The following is a 21,077-nucleotide window of genomic DNA, read 5'->3' as shown; positions in this document are numbered from 1 at the left end:
TGGGAGATCACTAGTAAGCAACCATATGCTTATATTCCAACCTTAACTTGTGAATCACTTGGTGCTCATAAGTAGAATCCTACCATATCTATATTTCATAGAATTAAGAACCTAAGAAAACTTTAGAGTTAAACTCTATACTTTATATGGTGAGAAACCATACATCCATATGACCAAAGTTAACTATAAAAAGATCTATAACCAATTTAGTTATTTCAATGATGAATTAAGGATTCTAATAGAAGTCCAATGGAATAAGATAGAGCCCATTCTCAAATCCTTAGTGATTAGAGAAGCACATCAGATATGAAGCAAGTAACCATATTACCATGGTTAGGGGAGACTAAACCCTAGCAAATGCAATATGGTGTTCCCTCATCTCTACAACCTATAATTAAATCCCAACATTAGTTTATGTATCACTATGGTGATCACAATATAAACCCATGCCATACTTGAGATTTAAACCAATTGCCACCAGGTAAATATCATTAGAACCCTAATGGTTTATTAATTAAATCCAATGTTTCAATTATAAAACATAAGAAACATCTAATACTAAGCTCCATAATTAAAAGCCCATGTGAGGTGAATAACCATTCATGTCAACCATTTGACTTAATAACCAAGAACCAACTATGAGGAGAGTAATACCTACTCTAAGTACTTCATGGTGCTATTTAAATATAATCCTAGTGCTACCTTTGAAACATGGTTATAATAAAAAACTACAAAACCTTACCAAGCAAGTGCTCACATAAAAATTATGTGCAAGTGACAACATTCCCCAAATAAGAGGTCAAGACCTTAGACATATTTTAGCACATGAAATCATTCCATTAGACAACTCCTTAAATTATAAAATTTAGGACACATAAGATAACACCCTTGAAATCCTATTTAAAAAAAATAGGAAATTAAGCATTAAGACCACAATGCATTAATTAATTCTTGCTAGATAAGACAAAGCAACATATAACCTGCTATTAAAGGTATTACAAGTATTATAAATACTTGGAATACCAATACAAAGAAAAGAGAATTTGCATTTGCTAAAACACATAATTAGAATATTATGTATGTTGAAACTATCAAATTGATAATAAGCAAAATAGTATATCTTAAACTGTATTTATTATTTAGGAGGTATTTGCCAAGTTAAAATGATTAGAAAAACCTGCAAAATATAAATGAATTCAAATTTGAATTCAAAACAGAATTATAAAACAGAAAAAGAAAACAGATAAAAGAAAAAGAAAAGAAGAAGAAAAACCTCACCTGGACCTTACCTGGCCGTACAGCCACTGAGCAGCCCACCCACGCTAGCCCATCACAGCCCAACACCACGGCCCAAGGCCAGCCCAATACCTCTTCGGTAAAAAGATCTCGAGGACGAGCTCGTCCTCATCCCCTTCCTTCGCATGGGCGCCAGCACGAAGACGTCCTCGTTCTTCTCCTCTCGCTGGCGATCTCTCCTTGAACGACGACGTGACGAGGCCTCTCCAACGTGGTATAAAAGCTCCAGGACGAAAATGAGCGCCGAATTCTTCCTCTTCTCCTAAAAATTCCCCACACCCGAAACCCTAGTTCCGCCGGTCACCATTACCGCCGGTGATTGGAGCACCCCCGAGCTGAGCTGAGCACACCATTGTCTCCGCCGTCCTCGACATGCTCTCGGGGCAAAAGGAATCGGACCGGGGCGAGCTATAGCCTCGCCGTCGAGCTCTTCCCTTCGTCGGCCGGCGACATAAAATCCGGCGATGCCGACCTCCATAGACCTCGCCGTCACGCCCGCGTCCTTCCGGTGAGCCGTCGAACCCCCTAACATGCCCGCTTTGCTCTCTAGCCCGCCGTAGTGCCGCCGCACCGTGCTCATGTCCACGCCGCCGCTCGGCCTCGCCGTCGAGTCGTCTCCGGCGACCATCTGGAGGCGGCGCTAGCACCGTTAGCCTCACCATAAAACGCTGGTTCGAGTGGTACGAGTAATTCATCCGCGGGAGCTCGGAAACGGCGGCGCCGTCGCCAATTTCCCCGCCGGCAGTGAGCTCCAACGCCACATCCTCAATTTTGACCCAGTCAAGCCCATGTGGCAGCTGACGTGGACACTGGTCCACTAGTCAGTGTCATGCGGGTAGAGTAGCCGGGTACTGGTAGTGTTTCTCTGGTTTTTAATTCAAAATTCAACAATTCCTGAAACTTTGCAGATATTTATAAAATTCATATTAAGTCAGAAAAATACAAATGAGACATCAAAATTCTTATAAAAGAAAAATCTATCCAATAAAAATATGAAATGAAATATGAAATTTTACTAAAAATTCAATTATTTAATACTTGTTATTTAAGCCTTATTTATTAATTCTAAATTCAATTAAAATTCAACAATTAGGAAAACTTTCCAAAATAAATAAAAAACCAGTAAAGTAAATAAAGAAAACATTAACACTAATTTTCTTTATTTGTAACTTATTTAATCCTTAATATTGGAAATTAAATCCTAAATCATAATTACCTTAATTATTTATTGTTTAAAAATAATAAAATGCCAAATTCAATATTAATTTTAATTCAAAGTTATTAATAACTTCAACTTTAAAAATGAAGTTATTAATCATAGAACAATATGGTAAATAGCAAACCCTAATTCCTTATTGAATGGTATCACAACATTATAATTTCAGGTGTAACCCCAAAACCCTAATTCAATTAGGAACCTTAGCTCCACTACTTCATATGAACCCTAAATTATTCCCAAACATAAACCCTAAGTAACATGTGATCATGTTACTTCATTAGTAACCATAGATTCCTATTTAGCAACTAAATGCTTGTTCAAATTCACATAACATATGGGAACCCTATCACTACTAATTAGCATCCCATGTGTTCATCTTAATCAAACCTAGTTCCTATCACAAGGATCTCATCCTTAATTAACCTTAACTAGCATCACACCATTTTGATGAGCTCCAATAGCATCTATACCCAATATTTATCATTATATCCCTTGCACACTAAACCCTATTAGTGTGAGATAATAATTAACCATCCTATTTAGGAAACCACCATTTCTTACTTAGTGGATCCAGTAACAAAACCTAGACAACCTCAACCCTAATTGATATACTTCTTATTACTTAAGAAGTATGTTCTTAGAAAGTTATTCTTTTGAAGAAAATAAGGAATCATCATCAACCCTGCTTATAAGAACCTATAAACCTAGCCAGCTACCACTAGCAAGGTACACCAACCCTGACAACAACTAGGTATAATGAATTGCTTAGAATACCTAGACTTATCTCAACCTTTCAAACCCTAGTTGCTGATGAATCCAACATTATTGGGATACATCTAATAACTACTTCAGAAACTAGATGAAACCGTAGTCAACCATAGAACCCCACCAGTTTAATTATCATACTTGTTCTTTATTAAAGAACATGTTCTTCAAAAGTTATTCTTTTGAAGAATGTAACAAGTAATCATTAACCATGCCATATGGTACTAAAAATTGACAACTGTCCTTTACACGTTAACATTATGCCCATTTATCATTCTTGGTGTGCTCAATTAATTACTGTACTTCATTATCTACCTGTTCATGATACCAAGTAATCACACCTGAATAAGAACCTTGTTTGTGAATCACTCTAAAAGTGCAACACACCCTGAATCAATTGTTACCACTCACTAATCCTAAATCATCGGGGTTAGGTCGCGCTTAGAGCGATTGCATCTCATTCTTATGCATTATTGCATCCTTGCCAATCTTTTAAACATCGTCCTTACCGGACGATGATGCTATTTCAGAATTTGGAGTTATTACGCATCGAAGACCTTGTCCGCATAATCTTGCAGTCAAGAAAGGCAAGTTCATCACTTGCTCATGTCATTTGAGTATTTTTATCAAATTACTTGCAAAGTATTATGGTTATCACTATTGCACAAAAATCAAAACCACTACTTTCATAACTATGAATATGACTATGTGGTGGGCAATGGAACCATGGATTGTGTTGATATGGTGGAGGTTCCATTGCACGGGCTTATATCCATCTAGGATTAAACAACAAATGTCGCCAAGTGATTCTTGTGCCGTAATATCCGTGTTAACCATAAGATCCGGAGTGGGACGGAGTAGTCAAAAGTGTTTCCACCTCTCGTTCATCAACGGATGCGCTTTACCGTAGACACTTGTATCCGTCAGGGCAAGCGGTGGGCTGGGGAAGCCTTAAGTCCCCACGGCATAGTCCGTAGACACTTGTCGCTCGAAGTGCAAGCGGTGGGCTGGGGAAGCCTAAAGTCCCCACGGTATTGCGGTCTATGATGGGTTGCAGCCTACCGGCGAAGGAGTTTGGTTCGATCCCAAACTGTTGTCGTGGTCGGGGTCCATCCTTAAGTGGTATAAGAGGACCGACGAGGACCCGTGGTCGGGGTATGCAACAAAGGGTGGGTGTTCGAGGTAGCGGAGGAACATGATTGGCTAGACCTTATACCGGGCCTCACACCAAAGGAAGTGTGGACGAGAATGTACACCTGGTTGGCACCAAGGATAAGATCTCTTATGGGTAAAGCAACACACCTCTGCAGAGTGTAAAGAACCGTGACCTGTCACTCCCTGTTCCGGGATATGGAACTGCGAACGCGGCCGGAAAGGAGCTCCATGAAGTTCTAGTAAACCGGTGAAGGCCGACGGACATAGTTCTTCCGAATAAAAGCAACCTTTTGAAGAAATGGTTATCAAAACCTGCATTGGTATTAGACTTTCCGGTCTAATGCCGTAGCTAGTGCATTAAACACCTCTTTCCTATAATGAACTTGTTGAGTACGCTCGTACTCATCCCACTCTTAAATCCCCGCTTAGATATGGAGGCCACGAAGGAGGATCTACAAGTGCAACTCGAAGACCGTGGAAATCAACAACTACTTCAAGGGACATGAACCTGTCAGAGGAGTCAAACACCACATCCAACAAGGAGACAATCTAGATTAGCAATAGAAGGAACTAGCTTCCTAAACTTAGCTCCTATTTAGCTAGAATCTACTCATAGCCTCTGTAGCTAGTTAAATACTCTACAAATAGAGTTCGTGTTAGGATTAGACTACGAGTCGTTCTCCTGGAGTTTATTTGCAGTTTTACCTCATTGTAAAGTAGGAGGTCTGTGATGATCTTATGTAACGTAGTCTGTATGTAATTCTATAGACATGCCTTGGACCCGCATATGTTTCGTTGTACCACTCGAGCGATATAATACTAGTGGAACGGTGTTTCATTGGTGTTATATCGGACTTGCATACTACACCATGCGGTGGTATGCCGGGTCACCACAGCTTGGTATCGAGCAAATGCTTTGACCCTAGGATTAAAACCCTTTAAATGAGACCTATAGGATTGGTAGTGTCTATAGGAAGTTGTACTAGGTAAACCAAATAATCCTTATGACTTGAGATGGATATTCACTTGAGAATAATCCTGACACACTTGAGTCAACACTTTCTACCTATCTTTCCTAAGTAAAGTTAGGTAGCTAATCCTAAACATGTAGTACACACTTAAGTTCCTAAACAACAGATGGGTAGATCACAGTTGGTATACAATACATGGTAGTTCAAAGAGAGGATACAACCATAAGGAAGATATCCTATTGGAAGATGTGTACCAAAACATGTTATGATTAAATAAAATTATCCAGACCTGTAATAGGAGTAATATCAAGTGATAAAGATAATAAAGTTATCCTAATAGAAGATGTAGACCAAGATAAGTAATGAGTAAGTAAAATTATCTAGACATGTGAAACAACTCATAGTAAGTGATAACTATGAGTCATATGAGGTAGTATAGACCATGATGAGTCAATCATGGGAAATAAGGAGGAGTGACAGAAATGAAATATGTCTACTTACATAGTAGAGATAGTAATCATATATGATTCACTTGAGATTCATTATGTGATGGACTAGAACATCATAAACATTTGGTAGGAATACAATAAGAAGCCAAGTGCTAAATAATAGTACAAGAGCTATATTCCAAAACCATGGTAATTGTGCCAAGTATATCAAGACCATAGTCTTATGGTAGAAACACATGGAAGTATAGGAGCTATGTTCTAAAGTTTATGTGTTTAGATTAACTAGGTTAGAACTTAGACATATCATGTGAAGTAGTCCTCAACAACATAGAAGTTAAGCTAATACTTCCAAAGAAAATTAGGTTAACCTTAACCATCCCAAACCACTTTGTTTCAAGTTTATCTCATTGCAATTGTGCAATTAAGGTAAAGGTTGGGACAAATAGTAGAATTCCCTATATTCGTGCTAAGTATCACGATATAAACCTATATTATGTGGTGTTTTATACTACACATCAGAGCCTGATGTTTAGAGATGTCTTACTCAACAATCATATTCAGGCTTATGATGGTATGTATTATAAACACAAAGCTGAATCTTCTTGGATTTCATTGGATTTTCATTGTTTGACTAGATCCATACATGAAGTTTGACTTTGGTATGCAAAAGCATGTTGCTATATCAAGTCCTTACTTGATGCTATAGATCTAGAGGGTAATAGTATTGTGTGAGGAAGTGACGTATTCTGAAGATTCTGAAAACAAGATGAAGGTTCATCAGAAGAAGGAAGCAAAATTTTGGGAAGCAACCACAATATTCAGAAGGAAGTACCAATAAAAATTCATGCTTTACCTCAACAGAGGAGTACTTTAGTACATAAGAAGCATGAAGGTGAGAAATATAATGATTATGGTGAAGCTGAAGCGGATCCATAGTCAACATAGAAGAGGGAATGCATGGGAAATCACTTAGGATACTATAATCATAGTGTCAGCTAGTGGTTTTCTAGCAAAATAAACCCTGGATGAAGGAAGGTGATATATGAAATCATAGCAGACATAAGAAGACCATAGTCGAGATCAGAAGACCACAATTGATATAATATCAATACTGCGAGATAAAGTAGAAGATGTCTCGTCCAGTTGATCCGAACCTATAATAGAATCCATTTTTTTGATATCAAATGGCCACAGTTGGTATAATAACCACAGTTGTATCTGTTGGTATTACAAATAGTCCACGATTTAATTAGTTGTAACAAAAGTTTGTGAACAAATAAAATCTTGTCAGCCAAATAGCTAGATCTATAAACATTTAGTCAAAGGATTCACATTGGATGTCCACAATTGAGTGGATACACCATAGATATTCTCCGCAAGACTTTATAAGAGTACAAACCACAAACTTGACATAGACCAATATTCTAACCACAAGTCCAATGGTTGGAAGAAAAAGGAGCTGAAGACCATAAGAAAACTCTAAGGGGTAGAGTAAAGAAGAAGTTGGATATACAATAACTCAATATTTTGAGTAAGATAAATGAAGAAGGTCTGATCTGAGAGGAAGTTCGATCTTATTTTCATAAGATTGTTGAACACTACTTTCAGAACGATGTCAGACCAGAAGCCGAGGTTCATACCTCGAGGAAGTAAGCAGTGGACTATAACCTGAGCAAGTGAGTAGTAATTACTCAGAAGTACAGAAGCTCAAGTAAGCTAAGTTTAATGAAGTTGGACGAAGAAAATACCATAGACCAAATACAGCTCAAAAGGGCCAAAGACCGAAGAAGATTGAACATACCAATATTGAAGACTAATAGAATGATTCCTTTCATGGAACCTAAAGAATCCAAAGTAGGTATAGGTATCAACTATAAACCATGATTGGATGGACTAATTGAGTCTAATCCATTCTTAGGAGAATAAACCATCACGATCAATTCCAAAGTTAGTACCTTATTAAGTACCATTACTGCAATTTTGGTAGTAAGAGAAAACAAAGACCTATTTTATCAAATAGGAGAATGTTATCCAATTAGTCCTCAATTAAGACTGCCAGGACAAGAAGAAGTCCCAATCATTGAATCTTCAACGAGAAAGGAAACAAGCTTATAGAGTTGGAAGAAATCAATGAATCAAAGTAAGAACCATGGTTCAGAGACAGATACTAATGGATTCCAGGAAGAATCTGGACAAGGGATATATCCAATTATATCCAGTGAGATCACTACGGAGTTCTAGAAAAGTTTAAGTCTGCATAAGTCAGAACCGCACTTCGGAAACGTGAGAGAGATCAAACTTCGAGGACGAAGTTTAGTTTAAGGGGTAGAGACTGTAATATCCCAGGTACTTGGGGTTACAAAATAGAGGAAACAGATGTGTGCATTGCATTCATGCATAGAAAATCTGGGGAATTTTCGCGCTTTAAAGTAAAACAGTCACAAGAATCGAAGTTTCACTTGACCTTGGTGGAATTGAAGTAGCTCATCAAGTCAAGCGTTATAAACCTCAATGTGACTTTGTTAAAACATTGTTTTGGGTAGAGATGATTTGATCTAAGGGGTTAGATCAAATGGAATTAAAATCAACACAACAACACTTGAATCAATGATCAATAGCTTGATCTCATAACATATCATAATAAGGTAATCCTTACCATAACATATGAACATACATCTAATTGGAAATCAAGTAACAATAACTCGGAGAAACTATTCTTCACTTATCTTCTCCATATCTTAAACTAATCCATGCTCTTTTCATAAACCTTATGATATCCATTCTACCTTAATCTTGGAAGCAAGACAAGGAGATCCAACTAAGGAATATAATTCCTCTCTATTCCAAGTTATTATACATCAAACCTAGAGAGGTGAGAGTTATATTATAATTATCAGAGAAGTAATAACAAACCTTGAGCTAAACCTTGGATATACATCCAAGTATTCAAATTATCATCTTCAAGAGGAACCCTAGAGTATTATGCAAGTCCTTCCCAAATGAGAGAGAGACCAATCATACTAATCCTAGCTTTATTTATTTAAGAATAGAGGACAATCATTGAATTAAAGTATTTGGTTATAAACCATTTCACCATGGAGTGGTGAGATAACCTATTATCACATGGAATAACACCATATCCATGAATTGATAAAGTAAGGAGGAGATTAATTCAACCAAGATAGCCAAGTGGTGTTTTAAACTTGATATCTATTAAGATATTAGAAATACACCATAAACCCTAGAATAACCGTTCTTAAATGAGAGAGCTCAACCTATGGTGTTATACTCAAGATAATTGAGACAACCATAACCATGCCCATTCAAGAAACTATAAAAGAAAGTATATATTTACTTGATCAAGACAACACCTGATCTTGAGAGTGAGAAACCCATTTAATGAGAGACCCTTAGGAAGCCAAACCTCGATCATTATTAACTCAGTGATGATCATAAACCCTAAGAACTTGAGGTATTGAGAATAAACCCTAATAGGATAAGTAGATCTCATTTCCACATGAAATTACTGGGAGATCACTAGTAAGCAACCATATGCTTATATTCCAACCTTAACTTGTGAATCACTTGGTGCTCATAAGTAGAATCCTACCATATCTATATTTCATAGAATTAAGAACCTAAGAAAACTTTAGAGTTAAACTCTATACTTTATATGGTGAGAAACCATACATCCATATGACCAAAGTTAACTATAAAAAGATCTATAACCAATTTAGTTATTTCAATGATGAATTAAGGATTCTAATAGAAGTCCAATGGAATAAGATAGAGCCCATTCTCAAATCCTTAGTGATTAGAGAAGCACATCGAATATGAAGCAAGTAACCATATTACCATGGTTAGGGGAGACTAAACCCTAGCAAATGCAATATGGTGTTCCCTCATCTCTACAACCTATAATTAAATCCCAACATTAGTTTATGTATCACTATGGTGATCACAATATAAACCCATGCCATACTTGAGATTTAAACCAATTGCCACCAGGTAAATATCATTAGAACCCTAATGGTTTATTAATTAAATCCAATGTTTCAATTATAAAACATAAGAAACATCTAATACTAAGCTCCATAATTAAAAGCCCATGTGAGGTGAATAACCATTCATGTCAACCATTTGACTTAATAACCAAGAACCAACTATGAGGAGAGTAATACCTACTCTAAGTACTTCATGGTGCTATTTAAATATAATCCTAGTGCTACCTTTGAAACATGGTTATAATAAAAAACTACAAAACCTTACCAAGCAAGTGCTCACATAAAAATTATGTGCAAGTGACAACATTCCCCAAATAAGAGGTCAAGACCTTAGACATATTTTAGCACATGAAATCATTCCATTAGACAACTCCTTAAATTATAAAATTTAGGACACATAAGATAACACCCTTGAAATCCTATTTAAAAAAAAATAGGAAATTAAGCATTAAGACCACAATGCATTAATTAATTCTTGCTAGATAAGACAAAGCAACATATAACCTGCTATTAAAGGTATTACAAGTATTATAAATACTTGGAATACCAATACAAAGAAAAGAGAATTTGCATTTGCTAAAACACATAATTAGAATATTATGTATGTTGAAACTATCAAATTGATAATAAGCAAAATAGTATATCTTAAATCGTATTTATTATTTAGGAGGTATTTGCCAAGTTAAAATGATTAGAAAAACCTGCAAAATATAAATGAATTCAAATTTGAATTCAAAACAGAATTATAAAACGAAAAAAGAAAACAGTATAAAAGAAAAAGAAAAGAAGAAGAAAAACCTCACTCGGACCTTACCTGGCCGTACAGCCACTGAGCAGCCCACCCACGCTAGCCCATCACAGCCCAACACCACGGCCCAAGGCCAGCCCAATACCTCTTCGGTAAAAAGATCTCGAGGACGAGCTCGTCCTCATCCCCTTCCTTCGCATGGGCGCCAGCACGAAGACGTCCTCGTTCTTCTCCTCTCGCTGGCGATCTCTCCTTGAACGACGACGTGACGAGGCCTCTCCAACGTGGTATAAAAGCTCCAGGACGAAAATGAGCGCCGAATTCTTCCTCTTCTCCTAAAAATTCCCCACACCCGAAACCCTAGTTCCGCCGGTCACCATTACCGCCGGTGATTGGAGCACCCCCGAGCTGAGCTGAGCACACCATTGTCTCCGCCGTCCTCGACATGCTCTCGGGGCAAAAGGAATCGGACCGGGGCGAGCTATAGCCTCGCCGTCGAGCTCTTCCCTTCGTCGGCCGGCGACATAAAATCCGGCGATGCCGACCTCCATAGACCTCGCCGTCACGCCCTGCGTCCTTCTGGTGAGCTGCTGAACCCCCTAACATGCCCGCTTTGCTCTCTAGCCCGCCGTAGTGCCGCCGCACCGTGCTCATGTCCACGCCGCCGCTCGGCCTCGCCGTCGAGTCGTCTCCGGCGACCATCTGGAGGCGGCGCTAGCACCGTTAGCCTCACCATAAAACGCTGGTTCGAGTGGTACGAGTAATTCATCCGCGGAGCTCGGAAACGCGCGGCGCCGTCGCCAATTTCCCCGCCGGCGGTGAGCTCCAACACCACATCGTCAATTTTGACCCGCTCAAGCCCATGTGGCAGCCGACGTGGACACCGGTCCACTAGTCGGTGTCATGCGGGTAGAGTAGCCGGTACTCGGTAGTGTTTCTCTCGGTTTTTAATTCAAAATTCAACAATTCCTGAAACTTTGCAGATATTTATAAAATTCATATTAAGTCAGAAAAATACAAATGAGACATCAAAATTCTTATAAAAGAAAAATCTATCCAATAAAAATATAAAATGAAATATGAAATTTTACTAAAAATTCAATTATTTAATGCTTGTTATTTAAGCCTTATTTATTAATTCTAAATTCAATTAAAATTCAACAATTAGGAAAACTTTCCAAAATAAATAAAAACCAGTAAAGTAAATAAAGAAAACATTAACACTAATTTTCTTTATTTGTAACTTATTTAATCCTTAATATTGGAAATTAAATCCTAAATCATAATTACCTTAATTATTTATTGTTTAAAAATAATAAAATGCCAAATTCAATATTAATTTTAATTCAAAGTTATTAATAACTTCAACTTTAAAAATGAAGTTATTAATCATAGAACAATATGGTAAATAGCAAACCCTAATTCCTTATTGAATGGTATCACAACATTATAATTTCAGTGTAACCCCAAAACCCTAATTCAATTAGGAACCTTAGCTCCACTACTTCATATGAACCCTAAATTATTCCCAAACATAAATCCTAAGTAACATGTGATCATGTTACTTCATTAGTAACCATAGATTCCTATTTAGCAACTAAATGCTTGTTCAAATTCACATAACATATGGGAACCCTATCACTACTAATTAGCATCCCATGTGTTCATCTTAATCAAACCTAGTTCCTATCACAAGGATCTCATCCTTAATTAACCTTAACTAGCATCACACCATTTTGATGAGCTCCAATAGCATCTATACCCAATATTTATCATTATATCCCTTGCACACTAAACCCTATTAGTGTGAGATAATAATTAACCATCCTATTTAGGAAACCACCATTTCTTACTTAGTGGATCCAGTAACAAAACCTAGACAACCTCAACCCTAATTGATATACTTCTTATTACTTAAGAAGTATGTTCTTAGAAAGTTATTCTTTTGAAGAAAATAAGGAATCATCATCAACCCTGCTTATAAGAACCTATAAACCTAGCCAGCTACCACTAGCAAGGTACACCAACCCCGACAACAACTAGGTATAATGAATTGCTTAGAATACCTAGACTTATCTCAACCTTTCAAACCCTAGTTGTTGATGAATCCAACATTATTGGGATACATCTAATAACTACTTGAAACTAGATGAAACCGTAGTCAACCATAGAACCCCACCAGCTTTAATTATCATACTTGTTCTTTATTAAAGAACATGTTCTTCAAAAGTTATTCTTTTGAAGAATGTAACAAGTAATCATTAACCATGCCATATGGTACTAAAAATTGACAACCTGTCCTTTACACGTTAACATTATGCCCATTTATCATTCTTGGTGTGCTCAATTAATTACTGTACTTCATTATCTACTCGTTCATGATACCAAGTAATCACACCTGAATAAGAACCTTGTTTGTGAATCACTCTAAAAGTGCAACACACCCCCGAATCAATTGTTACCACTCACTAATCCTAAATCATCGGGGTTAGGTCGCGCTTAGAGCGATTGCATCTCATTCTTATGCATTATTGCATCCTTGCCAATCTTTTAAACATCGTCCTTACCGGACGATGATGCTATTTCAGAATTTGGAGTTATTACGCATCGAAGACCTTGTCCGCATAATCTTGCGAGTCAAGAAAGGCAAGTTCATCACTTGCTCATGTCATTTGAGTATTTTTATCAAATTACTTGCAAAGTATTATGGTTATCACTATTGCACAAAAATCAAAACCACTACTTTCATAACTATGAATATGACTATGTGGTGGGCAATGGAACCATGGATTGTGTTGATATGGTGGAGGTTCCATTGCACGGGCTTATATCCATCTAGGATTAAACAACAAATGTCGCCAGTGATTCTTGTGCCGTAATATCCGTGTTAACCATAAGATCCGAGTGGGACGGAGTAGTCAAAAGTGTTTCCACCTCTCGTTCATCAACGGATGCGCTTTACCGTAGACACTTGTATCCGTCGGGGCAAGCGGTGGGCTGGGGAAGCCTTAAGTCCCCACGGCATAGTCCGTAGACACTTGTCGCTCGAAGTGCAAGCGGTGGGCTGGGGAAGCCTAAAGTCCCCACGGTATTGCGGTCTATGATGGGTTGCAGCTACCGGCGAAGGAGTTTGGTTCGATCCCAAACCGTTGTCGTGGTCGGGGTCCATCCTTAAGTGGTATAAGAGGACCGACGAGGACCCAGGGTCGGGGTATGCAACAAAGGGTGGGTGTTCGAGGTAGCGGAGGAACATGATTGGCTAGACCTTATACCGGGCCTCACACCAAAGGAAGTGTGGACAGGAATGTACACCTGGTTGGCACCAAGGATAAGATCTCTTATGGGTAAAGCAACACACCTCTGCGAGTGTAAAGAACCGTGACTCGTCACTCCCTGTTCCGGGATATGGAACTGCGAACGCGGCCGGAAAGGAGCTCCATGAAGTTCTAGTAAACCGGTGAAGGCCGACGGACATAGTTCTTCCGAATAAAAGCAACCTTTTGAAGAAATGGTTATCAAAACCTGCATTGGTATTAGACTTTCTGGTCTAATGTCGTAGCTAGTGCATTAAACACCTCTTTCCTATAATGAACTTGTTGAGTACGCTCGTACTCATCCCACTCTTAAATCCCCTGCTTAGATATGGAGGCCACGAAGGAGGATCTACAGTGCAACTCGAAGACCGAGGAAATCAACAACTACTTCAAGGGACATGAACCTGTCAGAGGAGTCAAACACCACATCCAACAAGGAGACAATCTAGATTAGCAATAGAAGGAACTAGCTTCCTAAACTTAGCTCCTATTTAGCTAGAATCTACTCATAGCCTCTGTAGCTAGTTAAATACTCTACAAATAGAGTTCGTGTTAGGATTAGACTACGAGTCGTTCTCCTGGAGTTTATTTGCAGTTTTACCTCATTGTAAAGTAGGAGGCTGTGATGATCTTATGTAACAGAGTCTGTATGTAATTCTATAGACATGCCTTGGACCCGCATATGTTTCTGTTGTACCACTCTGAGCGATATAATACTAGTGGAACGGTGTTTCATTGGTGTTATATCAGACTTGCATACTACACCATGCAGTGGTATGCCGGGTCACCACATATACTATGATCAAGAAGAGTGAAGAGTCTAAGCTTGGGGATGCCCCGGTGGTTCATCCCTGCATATTTCAAGAAGACTCAAGCATCTAAGCTTGGGGATGCCCAAGGCATCCCCTTCTTCATCGACAAATTATCAGGTTCCTTCTCTTAAAACTATATTTTTATTCGGTCACATCTTATGTACTTTACTTGGAGCGTCTGTGTGCTTTTGTTTTGTTTGTGTTTGAATAAATTGGATTACATCATGCTTGTGTGGGAGAGAGACACGCTCCGTTGGTTCGTATGAACACGTGTGTTCTTAGCTCATAATATTCATGGCGAAGTTTCCTCTTCGTTAAATTGTTATATGGTTGGAATTGGAAAATGCTACATGTAGTAATTGCTATAATGTCTTGGGTAATGTGATACTTGGCAATTGTTGTGCTCATGTTTAAGCTCTTGCATCATATACTTTGCACCTATTAGTGAAGAAATACATAGAGCATGCTAAAATTTGGTTTGCATAATTGGTCTCTCTAAGGTCTAGATAATTTCTAGTAAGGTGTTTGAACAACAAGGAAGACGATGTATAGTCTTATAATGCTTGTAATATGTCTTTTATGTGAGTTTTGCTGTACTAGTTCATACTTGTGTTTGCTTCAAACAACCTTGCTAGCCTAAACCTTGTATCGAGAGGGAATACTTCTCATGCATCCAAATCCTTGAGCCAAACAACACTATGCCATTTGTGTCCACCATACCTACCTACTACATGGTATTTCCTGCCATTCCAAAGTAAATTACTTGAGTGCTACCTTTAAACAATTCAAAATTTATCACCTCTGATTTGTGTCAATGTTTTATAGCTCATGAGGAAGTATGTGGTGTTTATCTTTCAATCTTGTTGGGCAACTTTCACCAATGGACTAGTGGCTTCATCCGCTTATCCAATAAGTTTGCAAAAAGAGCCGGCAATGGGATTCCCGGTCCCAAATTAATTAACAAAAATAGACACTCCTCCATGGTATGTGATTGTTGGACGGCACCCGAAGGATTCGGTTAGCCATGGCTTGTGTAAGCAAAGGTTGGGAGGAGTGTCATCATAATAAAACTAAAATAAAAAGGCACTCCTTCATGGTATGAGATTGTTGGCGAGCACCCGAGAATTCGGTTAGCCATGGTTTGTGAAAGAAAGGTTGGAAGGAGTGCCACCCAAAAATAAAATAAAATGGGAGCCGCTCTTTGAAGGTTTGTCTGGCGAGGGGGTTAGAGTACCCGCTACCATTCGTTGACAACAACATACACCTCTCAAAACTTTATTTTTATGCTCTCTTTATGTTTTCAAAATAAAAGCTCTAGCACAAATATAGCAATCGATGCTTTCCTCTTTGAAGGACCATTCTTTTACTTTTATTGTTGAGTCAGTTCACCTATCTCTCTCCACCTTAAGAAGCAAACACTTGTGTGAACTGTGCATTGATTCTTACATACTTGCATATTGCACTTGTTATATCGCTTTGCATTGACAACTATCCATAAGATATACATGTTACAAGTTGAAAGCAACCGCTGAAACTTAATCTTCCATTGTGTTGCTTCAATGTCTCTACTTTGAATTATTGCTTTATGAGTTAACTTTTATGCAAGACTTATTGATGCTTGTCTTGAAGTGCTATTCATGAAAAGTCTTTGCTTTATGATTCAGATTGTTTACTCATGTCATTACCATTGTCTTGGATTGCTGCATTCATTACATATGCTTTACAAATAGTATGATCAAGGTTATGATGGCATGTCACTCCGTAAATTATCCGTGTTATCGTTTTACCTGCTCGGGACGAGCGTAACTAAGCTTGGGGATGCCGATACGTCTCCGACGTATCGATAATTTCTTATGTTCCATGCCACATTATTGATGATATCTACATGTTTTATGCACACTTTATGTCATATTCGTGCATTTTCCGGAACTAACCTATTAACAAGATGCCGAAGTGCCAGTTCTTGTTTTCTGCTATTTTTGGTTTCAGAAATCCTAGTAACGAAATATTCTCGGAATCGGACGAAATCAACGCCCAGGTTCCTATTTTTCCCAGAACCATCCAGAACACCCGAGAGCCGCCAGAGAGGAGCCCTGGGGGCCCCACACCACACCCTGGCGCGGCCAGAGGGGGGGCCGCGCCGCCCTATGGTGTGGGCCCCCCAGAAGCCCTCCTGCGCCGCCTCTTCGCCTATTTAAAGCCTCCGTCGCAATAACCCTATCGCGTTCGACGAAACCCACAGAAACCTTCCAGAGCCGCCGTCATCGCGAAGCCAAGATCTGGGGGACAGGAGTCTCTGTTCCGGCACGCCGCCGGGACAGGGAAGTGCCCCCGGAAGGCTTCTCCATCGACACCGCTGCCATCTCCACCGCCATCTTCATCACCGCTGCTGCTCCCATGAGGAGGGAGTAGTTCTCCATCGAGGCTCGGGGCTGTACCGGTAGCTATGTGGTTCATCTCTCTCATATGTGCTTCAATACAATAATCTCATGAGCTGCTTTACATGATTGAGATTCATATGATGATGCTTGTAATCTAGATGTCATTATGCTAGTCAAGTGAGTTTTACTTATGTGATCTCCGGAGACTCCTTGTCCCACGTGTGTAAAGGTGACAGTGTGTGCACCGTGTGGGTCTCTTAGGCTATATTTCACAGAATACTTACTCACTGTTATGAAGAGCATAGTGAGGTGCTTATTTATATCTCTTTATGATTGCAACATGTTTTGTATCACAATTTATCCATGTGCTACTCTAGCAATGTTATTAAAGTAGTCTATTCCTCCTGCACGATGTAATGGTGACAGTGTGTGCATCCGTGTTAGTACTTGGTTTATGCTATGATTATGATCTCTTGTAGATTATGAAGTTAACTATTGCTATGATAGTATTGATGTGTACTATTCCTCCTACATATGCATGAAGGTGACAGTGTGCATGCTATGTTAGTACTTGGTTAGTCTATTGATCTTTCATGCACTCTAAGGTTATTTAAATATGAACATTGAATTGTGGAGCTTGTTAACTCCGGCATTGAGGGTTCGTGTAATCCTACGCAATGTGTTCATCATCCAACAAGAGTGTAGAGTATGCATTTATCTATTCTGTTATGTGATCAATGTTGAGAGTGTCCACTAGTGAAAGTGTAATCCCTAGGCCTTGTTCCTAAATACTGCTATCGCTGCTTGTTTACTGTTTTACTGCGTTACTACTGCTGCAATACTACCCCCATCAACTACACGCCATCAAGTATTTTCTGGCACCGTTGCTACTGCTCATACTTATTCATACCACCTGTATTTCACTATCTCTTCGCCGAACTAGTGCACCTATTAGGTGTGTTGGGGACACAAGAGACTTCTTGCTTTGTGGTTGCAGGGTTGCATTAGAGGGATATCTTTGACCTCTTCCTCCCGGAGTTCGATAAACCTTGGGTGATCCACTTAAGGGAAAACTTGCTGCTGTTCTACAAACCTCTGCTCTTGGAGGCCCAACACTGTCTACAGGAAAAGGAGGGGGAAGTAGACATCAAGGAGTTGGTGATGGAGATGGCGGTGAAGACGGTGAAGGCGGAAGCGAGAGGTGCAGGGCGACGGCGGCACGGGCGGCGGTGCCAGTGGTGGCGGGGGTGCTCCTTCCCTGCCGTCGGCATCATGGGGGAGCGCCGCCCCTTAGCCCCCTTCCTTCATGGCTTCTTGGGAGCCCTCCCCCATGGAAATGGGATCCATGGGGGAGGAAAAAATGTGGCTTTTGCGGTTGTAATTCATGGGTGGAGGGGTCCCCCACGATTTAGGTTTCCTCCCTTTATATATCTTCTCGCATTTCCGTCACCCATCTAGGGTTGCAGCAAATCGGCCTTTTCTTGGCCGTCCAGACTCGGAATTAGTTTTTATGTCTACAATGTTCCTCGCAAAATTGCCAACAACTTTGTAGTTGGAGATTTTTCCGTTTGACCCTATCTTCGACCCATAACATGACCATCTTCGAAAAAAGTTCTGGGACAGATTTCTAGAAAGTCCTGATTTGACTCCAACAAGGTTTTCTCTTGTATTCTTGGTAATTCCTACACATCAAAGTGTAAAACAAGAACATTGTGCACTTTTGCAACTATTAGTAGGTTAGTCCAAATAAATCATAAACTTTATATGAAAAACAAGTTTCAAAAGCATAATAGTAGCATAAAGACATCAAAAATTATAGATATGTTATGGACGTATCAATCGCCGAGAGGGAAGAGAGGCGGCGCAAAGAGAAAGAGGCAACCACAAAGAGCTTTGTTGATCTTCAACTGAGAGCTATTGAGGTGGAAGAGGCTCTTGCCAAGTCCAAGCTTGTCGAGGCCGAGGCCAAGGCAAGGCTCAAGGATGCTGATGCCAAGTCCAAGATGTTGGAGGCCGAAGCCAAGATCATGGCTGAGGAGAACCGGGTCATGCTCACGGACTTGGCCACCATCACCGATCATGTGCAAAGGGCTTGGATCAAGAAGAGGCAGAAGATGATCCTTGCTCGCGAAGATTTAAGGATATTTGCATAAATGGTTGCCATTTCGGTGAAAGTAGCCACTTTTTGGGTGAACCTTGCCACTTTTTGAACATATTATCTAACTTTGCACATTCTAGAGACACTTTCTACTAGTTGGCGCTGCCTGGAGGGAAAATCCACATATTATGCTTGTCAATTTGCTATGTTTTCGATGTTTTTGTCTTGAAATTTGAAATGGAGTTTGCCAACTATCTAGGCCTGAGCAAAGCCAGGGCGGACCGAATGGGTCACACCGTTGGGCTCTGTCCGGGTAGGCCGGACAGCGCGATGCATCCTATCCGCGGGCCAACCCAAACGGACAGAAATGGACCATTTGGGTCGCCGGTTTGGATCAGCCCATTGAAGATGCCCTTAGAGTACATAGTAAAAGTAAACTTTGTTTTGGAGGGGGGGCAGCAGCCCACTTTCTGGATCACCAGAGCTCAAGATCAATCCTACTGCAAATACTGAACCTTTAAGGTTGTTTCCGCCGACATCCGTGTTTAACTGTCTATGTTCCATGTCCTAATCGAGCAATGCCGCTGAAGTCATGAGACACCGTCATGTTTTAGTTCTCTCCCAAACCATGTGAATTGTAAAAATCGTAGCAACAAGTACACATCTACCTGTTGATGTTCCCCTGATCTTGGAAAAAGAATTACACTTTTCGTGATCATACCTGGGTATTCAATCTATCATTTCTACAACTTGGCAGTAGTGGCGTCAACAGTAGTATTGTACTCCACTTTGGTTATTTATTTTTAGATAAAAATCATAGGCATGCCCAACTTTAAATTAATAAAGTCTGGAAAGGTTCACAATAACAAGTTGCTTACAAACTTGCGGCATACAACTTAACCAGAAGAAACAACAACAAAGAGACTACTAAAAAATTGGTAGCCAATCAACCTAACAGCCATAACTAGAGGAGATGGCCTTCCCATCTGGGCCATGACTCCAGGAGACGAGAAAACGAAGACAATAATAGCTTGAGCTTCAGGTATTCATCCTTGAGGTGGCATTTTTTCGATAAAGGGAATATATTAATATCAAGAAGATACCAATTACACCCAGCCTCTGCAACAACGCACCACCCTAATAGCACTACGGATGCACACAGCCAAAAAAGGAAAAGAAAACTAAGAAACAAAAGTCCTGCTACAGTATCTCGGGCCTAACAATAGCAGTACATCCACCGCCAAGACAACACCTGAATTACAGACTCTCCAAAAAACGACGCCTCCAAGAAGGGAACAGTGCTTAAACACCATCGTCGCCTGATCAAAGATCTTAGGTTTTCACCCTGAAGATAGTCCCCGCTCTCAAAACAATGCCTCCACCAAGGCCATTGCCAGGCACAACCAGTTAAGGCCAGACCTTGGGTTTTCACCCTGAAAGGTAAGACTCTGCGCTTCACTGATACGTCCAAAACGTATCTACTTTCCCGAACACTTTTGCTATTGTTTGGCCTCTAATTTGTGTATTTTGGATGCAACTAACACGGACTAACGCTGTTTTCAGCAGAACTGCTCTGGTGTCTCGTTTTTGTGCAGAAATCCAACTTTCGGGAAAAACCTCGGAATTTATGCGAAAGGCCCTATTTTCCCAGGAAACTAACGGAGCCAGAAGGGCAATTGAGGTGGAGGCCCGAGGGCCCCACACCACCTGGCGGCGCGGCCCAGGGGGGGCCGCGCGGCCATGTGGTGTGGCCCCTGACAAGGGATTAACTTGTCAATGCCTATGGATTGTAGGCTAGGGTTTAGTTAGAAGTAGAGGGCAAGTAGATCTCGAAGGTTTCAGCCGAAAAGTACTCGACGATTACG

The sequence above is a fragment of the Lolium rigidum genome, chromosome 5 (genome assembly GCF_022539505.1).
Source record: "Lolium rigidum isolate FL_2022 chromosome 5, APGP_CSIRO_Lrig_0.1, whole genome shotgun sequence".
NCBI lineage: Eukaryota > Viridiplantae > Streptophyta > Magnoliopsida > Poales > Poaceae > Lolium > Lolium rigidum.
The sequence above is the reverse complement of the archived record's forward strand: the minus strand, read 5'-3'. Positions refer to the sequence as shown.